A 19,676-nucleotide genomic window follows, 5' to 3' on the forward strand; every position below is an offset into this window, starting at 1 on the left:
GAGGGTAATAAATATTGACCAATAAGATTTTAAGAACCCCCACAAACTGTATTTCTACCAAAAGCACATTCAGGTTACTAATTATTTGAATACATTCAGCCGAGCAGGTATTTCTGACCAAAATGGCCAATCGGCCAAATGGCCTGCCCTCATCACCTTTCTTGGCATAATTAAAATATGTCGTGTAACCATCAAATAAGTATGCAAGTGCAAAAAAATGATTTCTGCACTTTCCAACAAACTATAGGATCCAGCAGGCCCAAAAAGATGACTATGACCGCGGTATTCCAAGAGATTATGGTTAACTCATTTCAGTTGGGGTTGGGTATTGTTGTTAAAAATGAACAAAGCCACTCCCAATGCGCCTTAACAATGGCATCTTTACAAACAGAAATGTTTCATTTAACATGTAGGGTAGGCTCCTTATTTTTTCCCCCATCTATCCTGTTTGTTAGTCAAATATACACCGTCAACAACATACCGATTCTTTTTTAGCTCATCTTTAGAGTCTCTGATAAGTGAGACTACCGCCTCAGAAAAACAATGTACCTTAGTTATTGCATTGGGGCATTGCTCTACAAACTTAAAATCACTGCTTTTAACAATCCTCAGTGTTAATTGAAGTGTAATATCTCAAAGAGCTTACTTCTATTGATTAGCTTTTTTTCTCTTATTAGAAGCGGCACAGATCGTAAAAGATTTTAGGCAAGGACAAGTTTTTATCTCTTACATTCATACCACCTTCCCCAATAGCCTTCTCATTAGTGGTAGGACAGGAACCCATTCGAATCACACCACCTCTTGGTAGCTTTATGGGCAGGTGATTTAACAGAGATTATACTGCTCTCAAAAGTGGTTTTGTGTGGTCTGTGGAGCTCATACTGGAATACTCATCTAATACCAATGTAGCCTTAGGAGGCACATTAGCCTTCCCCTTTTGCAAGGACAAGGAAACTCTTGCCTTGGAAAACGCACTGGCGCATTACTAAGTCATGAAGCTCAGCTAACCCCTAGACACACCAAGCAGCCAAGTTGTAAGGTTAACTGTTTTAAGAGCTTGCCTTTTTGTTCTTCTGGCCACCCTCTTTCTCGCACGCTTGGATGGCCGCTGCTTAGAAAGGGCTTCCTGGGGATCAATTTCAGTGCCTGCCACTGTAACCAGAGGCAGGTTAACTCTCAAATCAGAGGTCAATTTCTGCTTCATTTGCAATTTTCTTTTGGTCAAGTGCCAATGCTCTTTACCCTCCCCTTCATCCCCAGCCAAAATCTCAACCAGTGTAGACTCAAGGTTGGTGGGGGTACCCTTCCCTGGAGGGTAGGAGGCACGTTGGAGGTAGGAATCTGTGGTAAAGCCATAGACCACATGGCATCTCCTTTCAACATTGCTTTTAGCATCTCTGCATTCCTTTCCAGTTGGCCTACAATATTATGTGACAATTTCAGCATCATTTTCAATGCAAAGCTAGTTGCCATATTATGCGCCTCCATATTTTAAAACTTGTTACTAAGTACAGTTCTCACTTTCATGATTATCCAGCAGTTCGTTGCTCTTTAATTCCGATCCTGAGCCACTAATACAGTCGGCCAGGCCAGTCCAGTAAGACGCAGAGCGCACGGTAGTCTCTCAGAGGCAGTAAAATCAAATTTCCAGACAAATTTATGGGAACAATAGGCTTCCTATTAGAGGCAGCATTATCAGATGTTACAGAATCAGACAAATGTGCATGCTCAAAGTTAGAACAAATTACTTACCAAACTGGCAACAATCTTTCGACTGGATGTTCCTCCAATGTATTCCTCATCTATGACATGTAATGTCCACAGCTGTGCTGCTTCGGAAATGTTTTCGGCAGAGGGCACCCTTGCGTCAATGATGTCGTGTCGATGTCCCTCGAAGGCCTCTGTCGAGGGTGACGTCATCGGATGTTATGTTATAAGTAGGACGCAAGGCGCCGTAGCCTCAGTTCATGTTTTCTCCCCTCACAACGTGTGCTACACATGTCTAGAGCACAAAATAGACTGCACTTAGCCTTGCGGGACGTAAATTCTAATGGCATGGGAAATTCTTGAGAGGTAAGCTGGGAGGGCGATGAGGAATACGTTGGAGGAACATCCAGTCGAAAGAACGTTATCAGTACTTTCGAACGGAACTTGAGAGATGACCGGGTTCGGAGGAAATGCGTACAGTAGCGGGAAGAGCCACTCTATGACGAATGCGTCTTCCAGAGCTCCTCGGAGGAAATTCCCTCGAGCAGTACCTTTCGCACTTCCGGTTGGCACCGGCTGCGAACAGGACCACCTGTGGGGTTAACCAAAGGGCGAAGATCTCCTGAAGGACTTCCTGAGCTAGCTCCCCTCTCGTGGGAGACTGCGCTCTGCCTGCTCAGAGCGTCCGGCGCCATATTCTCCTTGCCGGCTAGATGAACCGCCGATGGGAACATTCCCTCGCTTAGCACCTGTTAGGGAGAATTCTCTGTTTAGGCTGAATTTCCTAACCTAGTGAGTCCCCCAGCAGCTTTGCTGGATTTGTGGGGTTTATTTTTGTGTCCTGCCAAGAGCGAGACTCTTTTACCCTCACTCTTGGACATGATTTGAGTGTGTTTCTTTGGATCTAGATGTGTTTAATGGGCTATGCGGTCTTTTACCCCATAGGGCTTCATGTGTTTTTATGATGTGTGTTACACAGCACCCTCAGTGCAGTGACACAGGGATGTCATAGTGACCCCCCCAGTATAGACTCGATACCCTAGGACTGACTACTGTCTCCCAAGGCATGTAAAGTCACCATTGACTTTACTAGTCTTAAATTCTGAACAGAACCAGTACAAACCATCATATTGTGGACGTACTGGCTGGGGCAATTCGATTGCCCCAGGATTTGTTAGTGGAGGGGGCACGTCTCCGTCCCCCCTGATCGAGTTTTGGCTGGTGGCAGTGGATACTACTTTTTATATTCAACCGCAAATATTTTCCTATGGGATTTCCCATTGTTTTAGGCTACTATCTTTAATTATTTACGGTAGCCTCGAACATACCGCCGGTTTAATTAATATTAATTCTCCGGTTGGTATTTTTTGCCAAAACTTGATTCTAAAATGGCGTTTGTGTTCTCTTCTGTGACTCCAACCCAAGTCAAGCCCTTTGTTCCATTTTTTGGCGGGCTACTCCACAGAAGCCCACCAAAGTGGTGCCACTCTGTCTGGGGTACTTAGGAGGGGTGGAGGGGAATTAAGGCACCCTGGACTGAGTTGCCTAGGCAACACAAGTCGCACTCCATCCTGATTGGCCCAAGTGGTGAGCCGGCCGGCTCACCACTTAGCATGTTTGAGTGACAGCTAGGCTGAGTGAATGGGGGGTTTGCTGCATAAAAGTAGGGCTTTGGGGACTGGAACTTCAGAAGTCGCCACAGGACCTAAGAATCCGACAAGGGAGAAGCTGAGCCGACCTGCCACGACACCACCACCGGTGGAGCCCTGCTGGACTGCCTCACCACTTTTCCCAACGACAGATCTCCCGCCGGAAAGTCTTCTTCCTTTGACTGGTGGGGATAACCAGTTTCACCGTCTTTTCGCTTTCCCGACGTACCTCGTGGCCGCCTTGCCCGTGCCAAGCACCCTGGCAACCGGGATACCACGTTTTACCACGACTGCGAAACAAAAGGTACCACCTTTAACCAGAAAACTCTGCGGCTGGTTTCTTCCCTGGTAGTGCAACGACCTTCATCTTTCCTCCAAGTCGAGATCTGCTCTTCCCCTGGACGTCGACGCAACTTGCACCCACTACCAGGAACAACTGCCACCGCTGGAGGATCCTTCCCACTTAAGGTACCGTGTCCCGCCTGGCTTCCCTTGCTACCGACTGTACGGGGTAGATTTAGCCCCCGGCTTTCGAACCTGGGTTAGCCTGGGATACCTTGGCTAAACTTTTCTAAGCCTCTCTAAACTCCTCTTGAACCCTCTGCAAGAATTTCTAAGCCTAGTGTAACTGTGTGATCTTGGGCGCATCTGTGCTCTGCTCTCTCTAAGAGTGGGCCCAGCTTTTGGACTTTGGCTCACCAGTGACTTTTTGCTCTCTGCCTTGCTAACAGTGTTCCTGAACCATAGAGTGGTGTACTTCTTCATATTCTGTCTTTTTCCCCCCCCTTTCTCGCAAACTTATTAGAGTGCAATCTAGTTAAGCGCTCACCTCTGTATGAAAATAAGTGGTGTTTTACTGTGATTAATCTAATAGGGAAAAAGGGGTGTGTATATCATAATAGTAACTGTGTTTATGATAGTTTACAATAAGAGTGCTGGAGTGTTTCAACTGTGTGTTTTTAAATAAATAATTATATACTTTGATATCAAAGCTCTGGTCAGTGTTTGCTTGTATTATTGTATCCGAGTGCCTATTGAGTATACTTTGCATACTGCCTAACTCTTCTTGAGGGAAGTCTGACTGCTCAGCCACAGCTACCAGGTAAATCTGGTTGGTACAGACTGCTACCAAGTGGGTTTACTGCCAACACCTGTAGTCTTAAATCTTTTGCAGTGTTCCCTAAGGGAACTGCACAGGTTTCTGCCTAACAGCACCCAGAACCAGAGCTGCATTGCCTCCCTGCACAGAGGCAGTGACCCTACACCTCCTCTTGTTGAGGTAATGCATTGCCATCGTGCGTCCCTCAATATCAGGACGTTCTTCCCCAGTAAAGACAGCAGGAAAGCCTTCAGAGCCAGTCTGATGTCTCAGCTCCAAAAGATTGATGTAAAGTTTGGACTCCAATGGAGACCAACGACCGCTGATGGACAGATCGTCGGCATGAGCTGCCCACCCTGTCGGGGAAGCGTCCGTCACCACCGTGACATCTGGCCATGGTTGCCAAAAAGGCTCCACTTTCATGAGATTCTTCTGGTCGGCCCACCACAGAAGAACATGCAAGAGCGGACCATGAAGGAGATCCGACATCCTGCCCGAGAACTGGGACCATTGAGTCTGTAGAGCCCACTGAAGAGACCTCATTCTCAAGCAGGTCTCTGGCACCAGAAAAATGCAGAATGCCATGAGGCCGAGCAACTTTAAGAATTCGAAAGCCGGAAGACTGAGCTAGTTGAAATTTTGAGACCATCTGAAGAATGCGATGAGTGGCAAGCACATCCCCAAGGACGAGTCCAAAACTGCCCCTATGTACTGGAGCTGTTGGGATGGTGTCATATGTGACTTCTTGAAGTTCAGGGAGAAGCCCAGCTTGTGAAGGGAATGGCAGGTGACGTTGAGGTGATCCAAGGCTTGTTCGGGAGTATGCGCCCTGATCAGCAAATCATTCAGGTTGGGGTAGATGTGAATCCCCCCCCTCTCCTGAGATGCGCTACCACCACCACCGATTAGCTTGGTGAAAACCCTCGGGCGGAGGAGAGCCCGAATAGCAGGACCCAAAACTGATAGTGGGATCCGCCAACTGCGAACCTGAGGTATTTCCTGTGCTGGAGATGGATCGGCACATGAAAATAAGCATCCTGCAGGTCCAATCACACCAACCAATCCAGAAGTTGGAGGGCCTGAAGGATCTGAGAAAGTGAACATCTTGGTCTCAATCCCCTGTCTTTCTTGGGTATCAAAATATAAGGGGAATACTAACCCTTGTTCCACTCTGCCACAGGCACTGGTTCTATAGCGCCTTTCTCCAGCAGGGCTAAAATCTCCTGCATAAGGAGCGGATTCGGAACCTTCAAAGAGTGTTTCCCCGGTGGATTGTCGTGAGGTCGTTGTAGAAAAGGGAGGCAGTAACTGTGGGCGATTGTATCTAGAGCCCACACATCTGAAGTAATGGCTCACCAGTCTTCGAGATGCTGTGATAGCCTGCCTCCCACCGGAGAACAACGAGACCTGGCCTCAGAGCTGTTTAGCAGCGGCAGTGCCTGATGGCAAAGAGGCAGCTGCCTGAGCGGCTTTGGCAACCCTACCTAGTCCACCACAAGGGATCTTACGCTGGTCCCTTTGACTGGCCATCCCTTTCGCCTTTCCAAATGAGGAGTAATTGCGAAAGGAACCATCCCTCCATTGCTGTCTCCCAGGACAAAAAGGCGGAGGTTGTCGAAAAGCTGCACCCAAATATTTGGCAGCTGCCTTGGAGGTCTGCAACTTCTCAAGGCTCTCGTCAGCCTTGCTGCCAAAAAGATGCGACCCGTCAAAGGGCATGTAGAGAAGACTGGCCTGCACATCGGGTGCAAAACCGGACTTCCACAACCACGCAAATCTGCGCATCATGGTGCTCGTAGCCATGGACCTTGCAACACTATCTGCAGTGTCCAAACACGACTGAAGGGATTCACAAATTGCATCCTTGCCATCCTGCACAATAGCTAGAACGCCATCCCTTGCCTCCCCTTTGGGAATATTCTCAGCCGCAGGCGAAATACAATTCCACAGAGCGTGTGAAAATGTTGCCATGGCAGAGGTGGAGTTGGCCGATTCCAGCGCCATACTCTCAGCAGAAAATATCTTGCGCGCCCATCCTTCCTTGCGTTTATCGTCCCTATCAGGAGGGATGGAAGGGTACGCTGCCTGCATCAAGGTGGCCGTAGCCGCCTGGACCACCAAACTCTCAGGAGTGGGGTTTGTGGACTGGTACCCGGGGTCGCTACTGGATGGGCGGTATTTCCTTGACAACGACTTGTTAACTGCCAGAATAGACTCCGGGGAAGTCCAAGTAGCAGCCACCCTCTTTTGCAAAGCCATATGAAATGGCAACAGCGGGTCAGTGGACAGTCCCTGATCCAAGATGTCACGAAGGTCATCCTGATCACAAGCGACAGGAGGCCTGCACCAACCCAGGTACTCAACAACCTTTAACATCGGTCTCCAATAAGATGATTCAGCATGATCACCAGGCTCGGGCTTACCAAACTCCATCTCCGGTGACATGTCTAGGCCACTGGCATCATGCAATTATTGACTCAAATCCTCAATCTGACTTTCCTCGGAAATGAGACATTCTGTAACACGAGGCGTCCCATAAGGAAGACCAAAAGGGGCATCCTCCTCCTCAGACCTCTCTTCCTCTTCAAAGATATTCTGGAGGGACTGAAAGAACTTCTTTCTAGGGAGAGGAGTACACCTCTTATCAGGGACAGGCTTTACAGATTTAGAAAGAGCCTTCCTTGAAGGTTCAACAGCCACAGGGGTTTTCCATTGGCAAATTCTGCCCAGTAGGCGCTGATTGCGTCAACAGCTACGAAGGCGTCAGCGTCAACAATGGCGCCGAATGTTTCGAAGGCCTGACCGGGGTTAAAGACAACAGATGCACTCGACGGACACGGCGTCAACACCTTCAACAACTTCACAGGCTTTCGCTGGAGACGAACACCACGACCTGGAACGTCTCTGGTGATCCCCTGATGCCTTTTCCGAACAGAACCTCAATGGCTCCCGATGATTATCGTGCCTAGTACCCGGGTACGAGGGCGCACAAGTATTGGACCAAGACCGTTCCCTGCCAGCTTCAACAGAAGGCGCAGACGGAACTGTGCCCCGAGATTGGAAAATCTGCAACATTTGCTCCCGAAACGACTTCCATTCCTCAGGTGTAGAGGTTTAGTGGGGCAGGCCACCTTCTGGTAGTCATCCAACAAGGACAGGGCAGGCGAACGGTGACGCCGCTTCTGGGACAACCTCGACGAAGAGTAAGAGTGGCGCGAACCACTCCGGGACCTAGATCTCCTGGACTTTTTCCGACAAGGAGAGTCCCCTATCGACTCGTTAGTCGACAGCCCAGTCGATTTAGATTTACGGGGCTGGTAAACACGGCCTACGTTCAATTTCACCTTATGGTCACGCAAGGGCTTGGCAGTCAACGACTGGCACTTCAAGCAGTCGTCCGTGGCGTAGTCCTAGCCCAGGCACCACAAGCAGATACAGTGCGGGTCTGTGATGGACATCTTGACCACGCATTCCCGACATTTCTTGAAGCCAGACGGCATAGTCGTCGGGGTGGAAGATATAGCACGATACGAAGTAGAAGACACGAGGCACGCAGAGTTCTCGAAGCAAACAAGTTAGCGGAAAAAACAGAACTGAGGCTACGGGCATCGTGCGTCCTGCTTGTAACATCTGATGACGTCCCCCTCGGCTGAGGCCTTCTAGGGACATCGCCCTGATGCCATTGAAGCAAGGGTGCCCTCTGCCGAAAAAATTTCCGAAGCAGCACAGCTGTGGACATTACATGTCATAGATGAGGAAAATGTTGGAGGACAATTCATTTGAAATGTGCCCTTCAAAACTACAACACAAATTGAGCAACAAATTATCAAATTTCACCGATGTAGAGGCGGCCTAATTGGGTATCCCAGCCATAACGACTGGTTCCTCATGAATTTCAACATGTTGCCCAGGAAAAAAAAATCTGTAATCTTGTTTCCTCTAGTAATCAATGTCTGGGTAATCGCTTCACCAGTGTTCGTGTTACCATTAACAGATCCATTCTTTTTGCTTTCAGTTTACTACAGAGTTTCATAGTTACAAAGACTGAAACAAACTAGAGCTAAGGTGGAGCTAAAGATCGGTCCTCCACAGACTCCCAAATGGCTAAAAGAATAATTTTGCAGTCACCACTAGAGATAATGTAATTACCCAAAAGGCTCAAAAATTCAAAATCCACAGTAACCAAATAGATAATATTGCACCAAGAACCGCAGCAGACTACCACTGTAATCCCCTCAATAGCTCAAAGAAACAAGTTCCACAGTCACCAAAGAGGGGAGCTAGTGTATAAGCTGCGACAATTAGTGGTCAGTGCAGTTCAATCAAATGGTGCTCCTGCTGTAAAGGCGTATACTCCTCTGCCCCAGCGTTTCAAAGCACTTGCTTTCAGTTACCAAGAGAGAATATTGTAGAGTCCAACTTAAGGTTATGCGGCAGCTAAAGTCATTCAAGCTGGTGCTAGCTTCTCAAGAACAGCATAGTTCAGACCAAACAGCTCAGTTGCACAGTCACCTCTCGTGTCGAAGAGCTGCCCAGCACGTTACTGGCGTATATTGAGCAGTGGAGGTAAAGTAAAGCTTTTACCTACGGGACCGCTCTCACGGGTCAACAGTCACCTCGCACCAAACACACTGCGAGCACACCGCGCAGTGCTCCCAGTGTTTATTTGGAATCATTTGTACAGCTAGAAACAGAAAGAGGACAGATCAAAGTCCTTGAAATAATATAGCAGTCTGAAACTCACAGGCAGAACCTCGCTTCAGTACTTCAAACACTGCGAGTACACAGCTCGCTATCCTTACTAACTACAATTCTTAAAAATAGAGGGATACTTTGTATCCTTCCTAAAACTTCATCCTATGAGAGATTAGCACACACCACCTTATGTGGAGTGCTAAGGGCATACCAAATATCCCCCTTCTCTCTGCTCCTGTGACAACCCTACAGTTAAGGCTCGTGGCAGTGAACGTGTTCTACCAACTATTGTGCTATTTGTTACTGCCTTTTTTTTCGCCATTTCTCGTGTGGCTGTCTTTTGTTAGCCCATCTACCATTCTGGGAGGGAGAGGTCTCTCCCTTGGGTGTCCCCGCCTAGGTTCCATTGTCTGGGCAGGCAGGAAGTGGGGGAGGAGTTTTTAACTCCCCTGCCCTTTGTCTGCCAGAGTGCCTGAATGGATCCAGTTCCGGCTCGGGGGCTGGCTGTCCCGATTGAACATCCACCCGCACCTTTCGGTAAAATGCTGAGTTTGCAGAAGAGTGTGTGGGGAAAACCAAATAAAAGGTGAGGTGAAAGGTAAGTCGAGCACTGGAACTGAAGTAACCGCAGAAGACTACCAGAGAAGACCCTTCCAATCACTGAAGCAACCACTGCTGTCTTGACCCAGTTTTCTAATTAACAGAGGAACTCCAAAGAGGACTCCTCCTACCCTTTGGCAGGTGGGACCACCTTGCCCGGAGACAAACTACAAATTGAGCCATCTCCCGAGGTGATGTGCCTTTCTAGAGCTGCAGACTGCGAATACCAGGAGACCTCCGACCCATTTGCAGTGCAACGTCTTTGCGAGGGGGAATCCTTACAGAACTTTGGTGAGCTCCAGAGATATGATCCGACTCATCCAAGTCCCCTCACGAGAGTGCAGGAATTCAGAAGTGAAGATCGACCGGGCGAATAAACTGAGGAATCGGCAAACTGGGTCTGTCGCTGCTGCACAGAGAATCCAGCTACATTCATTTCTTCTTACCTAACTTACTGTGGGGTGAAAGGTATAACTTACCTTGAACCAAGAAGAGGTATCCAGTCTACCTGTGACCTAAGCTTCCCAGCTTGTGTCCCGTTAGGGAGTCTTTCGCAGGGTCCTCCGAACTTTTGTCATATCTTGAAAGTAATCTAAACCTAGAAACTGAAAGTGTCCTATGGAACTTTTGCCATTCTGCTACTTTGTAAAAATGTGGCTCCACTCCTACACTAACTTTTACGTATCAGTGGGGATTGGACTTTGAAAGCGCTAGAAGCTAGGAAAAGTGTCTCTAGAACGTTAAGCTCTGCTGCTGTGTGCTTAGCCAACCTACTTCCTTCCTAAAGACTTTATTTTATGTGGTTTTGCTAACTAAATACAATTACTGTACATCTCTGAAGTAACACGAGTAGCACCAATAATACAGTAGAAATGTCATTAGTGTCAAACTCTCGCAATTGTAACCGCAACTACTAGTGAAGTAATCACCTTTGAAAAGTAGTAAGAATTCCTGTGTGTGCTGGTTAAGTGAAATAAGTATTTATCTACCTTCCTTGTGTAAATAAATGTATATTTTTAATATAACATTTAAAGTTTAAGTGTTTCTTTGGACTATTGTACTTCATTGTACTTACCTACAGCGCACATCTTCCTCCTATGATGAGCCTGGGTGCTCTGCCATTCTACCAAGATCCTTTGCGTAGTACAGACTTCTACTAAGAGTAGGGAAGTCTTAGCTCAAGTGGACTTTAGGAAAACTCCTCTAACAGTCTCCGCTTCCCGGTTATTGCCGCCAAGAATTGGAATGCCCTCCCACTACCACCAAGATCAGAGCACTCTTACTGGGCATTCCACCAGCACCTCAAAACTTGGCTATTCTCTCAAGATCTGTAAACTACAGACAGCCGCCAAGCACAGCTTACCAGAACTCAACTGCTTGTCTTCTGCAATCTGCTGACATTCTAATGTATTGTTGGATGCTCCTCTGTAATCTTTGCAACTGTAACCACCCCCTTGATGCCCACAAGGTTACTGTGCTATAAGAGATTTCAATCCAGCACTTCACCTAAGTCAACACCTAGCATGTAATGCACAACTGAAATCCTTATTTATTTTAGTCTAAAGGTTATTTTATTCTGAACGATGTACCACTCATATCACGCCCCTCTCTTGGAACCCCCCCCCCTGGTCACACTGAACCAGGAATCAAGCTGGTTTGCAAAGTTAAAATATTTATGTAGTTCACAATATAATCACACTATGTTTAATGGGTATACAATAATCACCAACGGGGTGATGTAACACTAAGAAATCTCTTTAATCACAAGGAGCAATAGTGAGCAAAACAATTCAGCACAGAAATAATACTCTTGTGCGTTCAGATCACATAGTGTGGTTACTGTTTCTCCCTGCACACCCCTCAACCCCCAATAAGCAATGTAAAGAGATAGGAGGAGAGAGAGCAGGTATTTAGGAATGCAGAATTTAAACAAGCTAACAATCCCACTTTCCCCACAGCAGCACAAGAGAAACAGAATTGATCGGCAAACTGTCAAAATGGTTTTAAAGGGATCTTAAGAATGGATTGGGTAAAACACTAAATATGGTTTAAATTGCTGAAATTGTTTAAATTCTAATGGGAGCCGCTTTAGATAGTTGCAGACAAACACTAGCAATGATTTAATACTAAGGAACAATGTGAAATCTTAAAATTGAGGTTGGGTGCAATCAAAAGCTGTTTTACACGTGTCCGAAATTTCCTAAAACAAACTTTGCAGCAAACTTTTCCGCACACGGTAACCACGATTGCGGGAGAACTATAGGGATTTGGAAGCTATGGATGTTAGCTAAAAGCAGACGTTTCTAGCAAAACATTTGAGGAATTTATGGACGTTTTAGTGGAGGTCGTTTTTTTCAGATGGGCGCAAGAAAGGGAAAACAAGGATGCACCTTTAAAATGACAAAAAAGGATTTCTTTACACTAGATTATGACTATAGAAAAAGAGAATGCCACACATGAATCTCCATCAATCCTGGCCAGGGACCCTTCACGTGGTGGATAATCAATTTCTTTCTGGGATTCAATTTATTTATTCACAACACTATTGATTTATGATTTTAGAATACAAATAAGAAACTCAGACAATTCAAAACTACCCCTAACAATATCAGGTTCTAAAGACAAGATAGATGGATTTAGATGGGGATTGACCGGGAAGCCAGGTACATAGGCTAGTGACACAGTTCTATACTATGGATACTCACTATATATGTTTTGAACAAAGCGTCAGGGATTCTGGTCCGTCAAGATTTCTGGTCAGGGATTCTGCTGGGCACACCGGACTGGACTGGGTCTGCAATCAGCAAGGCGCTCTGGTCACCGCACGACAGGACAGGATCAGCACAGCACGGCACAGGATTGGGTTTAATCTGCCCTTCCTGGTTTTGAAGATAATTCTTTAGCAGGAAAGCAGTTACAGCACAGCCCGGCTGTTTCTTTTGTTCCCCTTAGGTTTCTGGGGTTGGTTCTAGTTTCCAGAATTTTAAGGCCTAGCTGAGAATGGTGCAGCTATGCAATGAGCCTTTCTGCTTTTCAAGTTTCTGGAGTCTGGAGCAAGGAAGGTGGATGTTCTCTAGCAGGGTGCTCCGCCAGCAATCCATTAGTGGGTGAATCAGTGTGTTTTTCTAAGTCCTCAGGTGTCTCTATTTATGCTTATGGTAAGGGGTGTGTGTGCTGGCTTATCCTAAGCGAGCCCCCTTTCTCGGGATTGGCCAGTCTCCTCTCTCCCTTGATTGGAGGAGAAAAGAGGGCGTCACCATGATGTGGGTTTACAGGCCTAGCGTCGACCCCCTTGCCTTTTGACCACAAAATCTACTCTTAATACAATACATATTTCCATGTGCGCAATCTCTATAGCAATCATATATACAATATGTATATTTTGTGTAGCAGATACTCCTGCAAACCCAGTCGCTGTAAGATCTTGGGTCTGCTTTTGACAGAATTTCGCCCTTTTTTGTCCGGAACACAATATTCAGTTTATCCGAAAATGTGTACAAATGTGCACATTGAACATGGGCATAAGTTTGTGAAGTTTCATGCTTGACAGATAAATTTGGTGTAAAACCATAATTTCCACTGTTACTTCCCAGAACATAGCACAGAGTTCTGGTGCCTCTTAAAACGTGCCACGAAAAATTTGATTCACAAATCTGTTTACATCTTTCTCACAATTTTACACATTACATTATCAGTCTTTTTTAAATGTGATTTTGGCCCTTGTTAAGCAACAAATGGTGGTTTGTCTCCGCCTCCTCCTTGCAGCTCAGAAGCAGTCTCCTCCCAGTTCCTTCTGGCCCAGGCCATTTTCGTCCCTTCACACTTGGCACTCCTTTGAGCTGGAGGAAGTCCATTGTCCCCATCTCTTGCAGCCCAACTTCTCCTCCCCTAATCTATTCATCACATAGGTGTGATTTCCTGGTGGAGGGGAGATGCCTGGCCTCTGTGGGGGGAAGCTGTTGGACTGGTTGGATTGCTTTTAGGCAGGTTTAAATTCAATGTCACTTTGTTCCATTTTTTTCTTTGTTTAAAACAAACTTGTAATTTCAAAACAAGCATCTAGAAGACTTATTCCCGACTCTAAACCATGGGATTTAAATAGTTACAATCTAGGTTACTCTCAATAACTGGTCACTTCGTTTTCAGACATTAGATTTCAGTTGTACAAGTTTAAAGTTCATCATGCAACTTTTGACAGTTGTAATACAGGCGGCCGCGGGTACTGCGCCCAGATTGACAGATTTTGACAGATTTCACTGGCAGGCAAACTTTTGCTGTGGGCGTTTTGATGACAAATTCAGCTTTCCAGGACATTGCATGTTCATAATGATTTCTTTAACTGAACAAATTGTAGCACCCAGCAAGAATATTGGATGTTTGAGGGTGTTTTATGCAGGCATTCTGCAGTTTCAGCAACCAAGAAAAAAGGACTTAAAAGCAAGATTTTGGATTTCTTCCAGCAAAGCACTGTTTTTTCCCTCTGTGCTCCATTTTTACTTGCTGCGAAGCCCAGTGACATGTTTCAGGAGCGAGATCTCCGTTCCACCACTGAAAATATGCATGGTAGATTTGGCAGCCATCTTTTCGTGTTGTAAAGCGCGATTTCCATAGGTTTTGGCGCGCACAAGGGTTTTACGGCCGCTTTGATATTTCTGGCACCATCAGAACACAAGGGTGTCGCAGGGCAGAGCACATGTGGGTTAATACATCCCACAGTGCTATAAAAATGCAAAATACATAAACTATATGCACACTTCAGGTGATCTATGAACACCATATCAATAGTATTTTGAAAACGCAAACCTATCTTAGTCAGCATTGGTGCATGGAGGTTTTTGGGGGAATCCAAACTCTCCCACTGACCCTAACCAACCATTTTCTAAAGTTATTTGTACTACCATTGTTTCAGCAGTGACAGTACAAAGAAGGAAATTAGAAGAGCTGAATCATTATAGATTTTCAAAATGGAGATTAGATGTGTGGATGGTTCAAGCTGTGAAAATATGCAGTTCTTGGATGGAAAACTGAAATAATGATGCCCTGATTCAGGCAAAAATAAAAGCGGCCCTGTTTTCTTGCTGAGAGATCTGGTCTTGATCACAAAAGCTACATCGGGTCAACGTAATCCTTTGGAAGACAATGGTTTAAACCATATGTTGGGATCCTTTCTTTAACATGGAAAAGTCACCACAGAATTTTTTACTGCACTTTTTGTACCACATTTTGTGCCATCAACTGCAAGGGTGGGATGTTTGGGAGAGGCAATATGGGATGGGGAAAAGTGTGTAGGGAGTGTGCACTGTGCGCCCCGGAATTCTGCAGCTAAAAAACTAAAGCAAAAAACATGTTAACACACATGGACAGGTCACTTGGTCAGTTGACAGGAACCACATACTTTAAATTGAGCAACTGCTTTTAAGACAAATAACATTAAGCAATTAATTACTGTGGACCAATTACTGTGGTCCAATAGTCTTTAGTTTGTTTTAGTTTTCATGCGGTTACTGTTTAAACATATTGGTAATGTAAAACATTTATAATTTATTCTATCTGTACTTGTATTTTTTGAACCAAAGAAAGTACTTGATTGAGTGTTCCCCACTGCCCAAAAAAAACAAATAAACCTTTGGAAAAACAGTCTGATAAAGCAAAATTAGACATTCTCATAGGAGTGGATTGGTTGAATCTGCTTTACTTAAAGCTCTTCAACTCTTATTATGGGCACCGATTTGGATGGTCAGTTATTGTTTTTCATTTCTCTTTGTGGTTTCCTTGCTGACAACTACATAGGTTATGCTACCAATCCAGATTTTGGAGAAAAGCACTATTGTTTATGCATTTTGGTAAGTCATTTGGTACATTGAGGCCGACTCCCACAAAATAAATCTTTTACAGAATACCAAATAAGAATACTCAATAACAAAATGGAAAATTTTGCAAAGTGAATCTATAAAAGTTCATGCTGAAAATCTAAGTCCTCGATCAGACCAACCCCCTTGCCCACCAACTTTTTACTTGACCTAATGAAGACAGACCAATAATGTAGGGCGAGAGGATGACTGAGTAAATGGAAGATGCTTTGTAACCTGCTGAAATCCATCCCAATATCATAGCTATTAGGTCAGACCCATAATCGTATTAATTACAAAGTCCAACTATCATCTTATCGACTTACACATTTTGAGAGCAGAATCAATATTGTGTTGGGCAATGAGATAGGATGTGTTAATCGTGTGTGCTCCTGTACTGAAATCCAACATTTATGGTGCAATATGTTGAGGAATATTTCATTAGAGATAGGGGTAACAATCATCCCCTGCTCCCCACTCTCCTGGATTATATGAAGGCTGAAGTTTAAGTAACCCAAATGCACCAGAAGATTCATCATCTGTGCATTCTTTTCTGATATGTGTACAATAGTTTTGCTATTGAGTGCATACACGTGAACTCTGGATGCCTTTTCCTATGGAGGTGCTGTTCTGTAATGATGCAGAGGAAAGGAGGTGCACAGATCATATAACATAAAAAGGATGTCCAAAGATAATGATGGATTTCATAAAATCTTTTATTTAAATAAGGAGAATAGATTATCAACTGGAGGATGATTAATCCATATCTTTCTTCATCATCCTATTATCTTACCTGCAAGAAGTGCCTACCTTTAAATGTCCAATCTGACAGGACACCGATTTGAGGCCTTCAATGGCATGCCTGCTGGGTTTTAGAATCTTCAAGGTGGTTTTCGATTAATGTGTACCATATTTTTAGAATGACCAAATGTACCCATGGACAATGCATTCCGATTTAGCTTTTGTTAGGATGCACGTTCAACTCACAGCCCCTCCCAAACTATTTAAATATGTACAATTACCTTCATGGTGATTCAGGTTCTTAGTCTGGGCTCTCCCTCCATTCACAACTGGTTGGGAATGCCAGCATTCGCAGAGCTTGCTCCATAACGGACAATTCCATGGGCAGTGGAACCATAGACTGTTGTGATGGCAGTTTCCCAAAAACAACAGCCGTTTCAGGATTATCATTTGGGAGGATTTCAAGAGCTTGCATGGCTTTAGTAACAATGTTATGGCACACCTTAGAAGGTGAATGAGTGGTGTCCTCCTCTGAATCGGAGTCAGTGTCCTTTGACATTTTCTGTTTTTTGGGTGGAGGAGCAGGGTCCATTGTCCACTGGTGCCGGTACAGGGTCAAGAGTAGGGCCGACTGGAACCTATCCCTGAGGTAGTCCTGGGGACATTTTGTCCTTGATACATTGAGCCAAGACTTTGGACTCAGGAAGCATTGTTTCCAGCACAGTGTTAGTGATGTCGTTTGCCATTTGAGAAGGGCTAGGTAGCGGTTCTTCCAATCTGATAGGAGAAGTAGAAGAGTCGGCTCTATTAAGTGGTTTGCTAAGTTTGTAAATGTTTAACACCACTGGTCTAGGAACCTGAATGTTAGTTAGATCCAGTTTGGGTGCAGGTTGTGATGGCACCAGTGTAGGTTGACCCAAATTGTCCTCAGACTGAGGAGAAAATTGAGGCAAAACGTAAAGTGTGAGCTCTTACAGGAGTGCTGAACAATTGTTCTTATGGTACAGTAAAAAATGTGGAAGCGTCAAAGTCTTCGAGTCAAAAATTATAGTTGAATTGTCTTTCTGGCTCTCTGGTACCGAGCCCGAGACAGAAGCCACAGGAGATTTCTTCAGTTTGTGTTTTCGTGGGGAATTCAGTACTGGACTAGATCATGAATGAGCGTGCTTATGCCTCTTATGAGAGGACTTACGAGTTTTCCCTCTGTACCAAGGAGCGTGCAAGCTCAACTGGGGTAGTTGAGGGAAAAACGTTTTCCTTCGGTACCGAAGTACCAGAAGCTTTATGTGCAGAAGCAGACTTGGCTTTGTCCGGTACAGGGGAATCGGATTGGACCGAATCACCCCCGGCGGCACGAGCCTCTTTGCACGTACCGTTGCCTGTTCGGTGTACTGAGGCAATAGAGTGTTTTGTCGGTACCGTTGTTATTTTGTCTCGAGTAAATAACTATTCCGGTCCTGAGGGGAGGGGGGGGGGGTCTTCTGTAGCCATTTCCCACCTGGAGGGACTAGTGCTTTCCCACCCAGAGGTACTTTCAGGTGAATACGCCAGGGATTTCCCCATGAACGGTCCTGTGAAGACTCTGGAACTGAGGAGGCAGTCTTCCCTTGGGTACCGACAGCCAGTGCCGAAACTAGTACCTCACCTGAAGGTATAGTGCCCTCTTGCCGACATCAGCCTCCCACCCGTTCTCGGTCACCTTCCGTACCGGTCCCAGCTCGGACATGGCGAGAAGCAGTCCGCAGAGACCTCAGGTGAATTCCACAGCAAAATATGCAGGTACTCACCGGATGATGTATAGCCAGACAGCGGACACAGGCATGGTGGGGATCAGCCGCTAAAAAATGCTTCTGGCAAAGGATGCACTGCTTCAAGCCTGTCGCATACAGCATGCATAGAGGGAGGCACCACAGCACAACAAAAAGTAGGCTGAAAAACGGAAACTGTGTGTCGACCGTTGGTGACATGAAGGTAAGGTGTGGGCCACACGGGTGACATAGGCTCTTCCCCTTCTAAAACTCTTAAAGTGACAGCTATCTTTTTCACCCAGCTTTTCGGCCCACCTGCAACAGTGACATGTAGAATAAATTGCATGCACGGGACATTTTTAACATGAACACCCACTGCACTTGAATAGGCACAAATCCTTACAGGCTGTGTTGAAAAACAGAACAAGGCACCTTCTCTCGCTGGATAGTAACATTCCAGTTCCCAGGCATGGTAGGAAACATGCATTTAAACCCACATGCAAAAGGTATCTAGCTAGAACTTTGTATAATTAAGTAGAAATGCGAGCAGCCAAATGGGAGAAGGGCTGAGGCGCAGAGTGAAAGCCATACTCAAAGGAGACAAGGCTGAGGTCTTGAGCTGCCAAAACACGAGCTGAGATTTAGGACACCAATCAACAGCCAGAATAATGGTAATTCTATTTGAACTACCAGAAGCTCAGGAATAAGACGAGAGGATGGTGCATTTTATAGTCTAACCAATCACTTAACAGCAACTGCAGGTGAAGAGGCCGCCACCCGCATGTGAAGATGGAGAAGATGGCACGGCCAATCGCAGAGGGGTCTATATGTGAATATTAGCATGTAAATAGGCGCTAGCCAATGAGGGTGGGGGATATGATAAGCCATTTATAATGCTCCTGTACAACAGTGTTTCTAGGCGTGAATATTGTATATTGAATGAGTCATGAATGAGGATTTCTACACTTATGTAATGTTTGCTTTGATGAATACAGAGGGCTCTGCGGCAGTGGACTTCTAAAACCCTGTCACTATTTTCATATTTGTATACAAAATAAGGAAATACTTACATGTAACTGTTCTCCAGCATGGGTCTAGCATGGATTCACATGGTCATGAATATTCCCCGTCAGGCTGGGAATCCTCGGTAAAGAAAAAATCTATCAGTTTTGTTTCTGATCTGTCTTTCTTAGTAGTAGCCAATCACTGATCTCTGGGTCATACTGCCACCAGCCAATGACTGCCCTCTCTCTAAGCCCCGCCTCTGGCAGCCATTCTCAGATTTGGTAGCACGCAAAGTGGCAGTATGACAAAGTGAAGAGCCGCAGAGGGGTAGGCGGGAGGGTTTGCATGTGAATCCATGCCAGACCCATTCTGGAGAAAAAGAGTTACAGGTAAGTAACTTGTTCCTTCTTCAGCATGAGGTCTGGCATGGATTCACATGCTCATGAATAAGAGAATACATAGCCATATACACATGCACAAACACGGGAGGTGGCAAAGGCTCAACATTAAGCATTACATCCAAAACTCAACATTAAGCAATTCTTACCTCCTCACCAGGCTCACCTTAGGCAAACAGGTTGCG

At 45.5% G+C, this 19,676-nt stretch overlaps 1 protein-coding gene across 2 annotated transcripts in view; it reads right to left on the reverse strand.

Moving 5' to 3' along the window:
• Window positions 1-19,676, reverse strand: part of CSE1L (chromosome segregation 1 like) — a 1,325,092-nt gene that overhangs the window by 886,163 nt on the left and 419,253 nt on the right. The window lies entirely within an intron of this gene.

This window comes from Ambystoma mexicanum, chromosome 3p (assembly GCF_040938575.1).
Source record: "Ambystoma mexicanum isolate Mex_15411 chromosome 3p, UKY_AmexF1_1, whole genome shotgun sequence".
Classification (NCBI taxonomy): Eukaryota; Metazoa; Chordata; class Amphibia; order Caudata; family Ambystomatidae; genus Ambystoma; species Ambystoma mexicanum.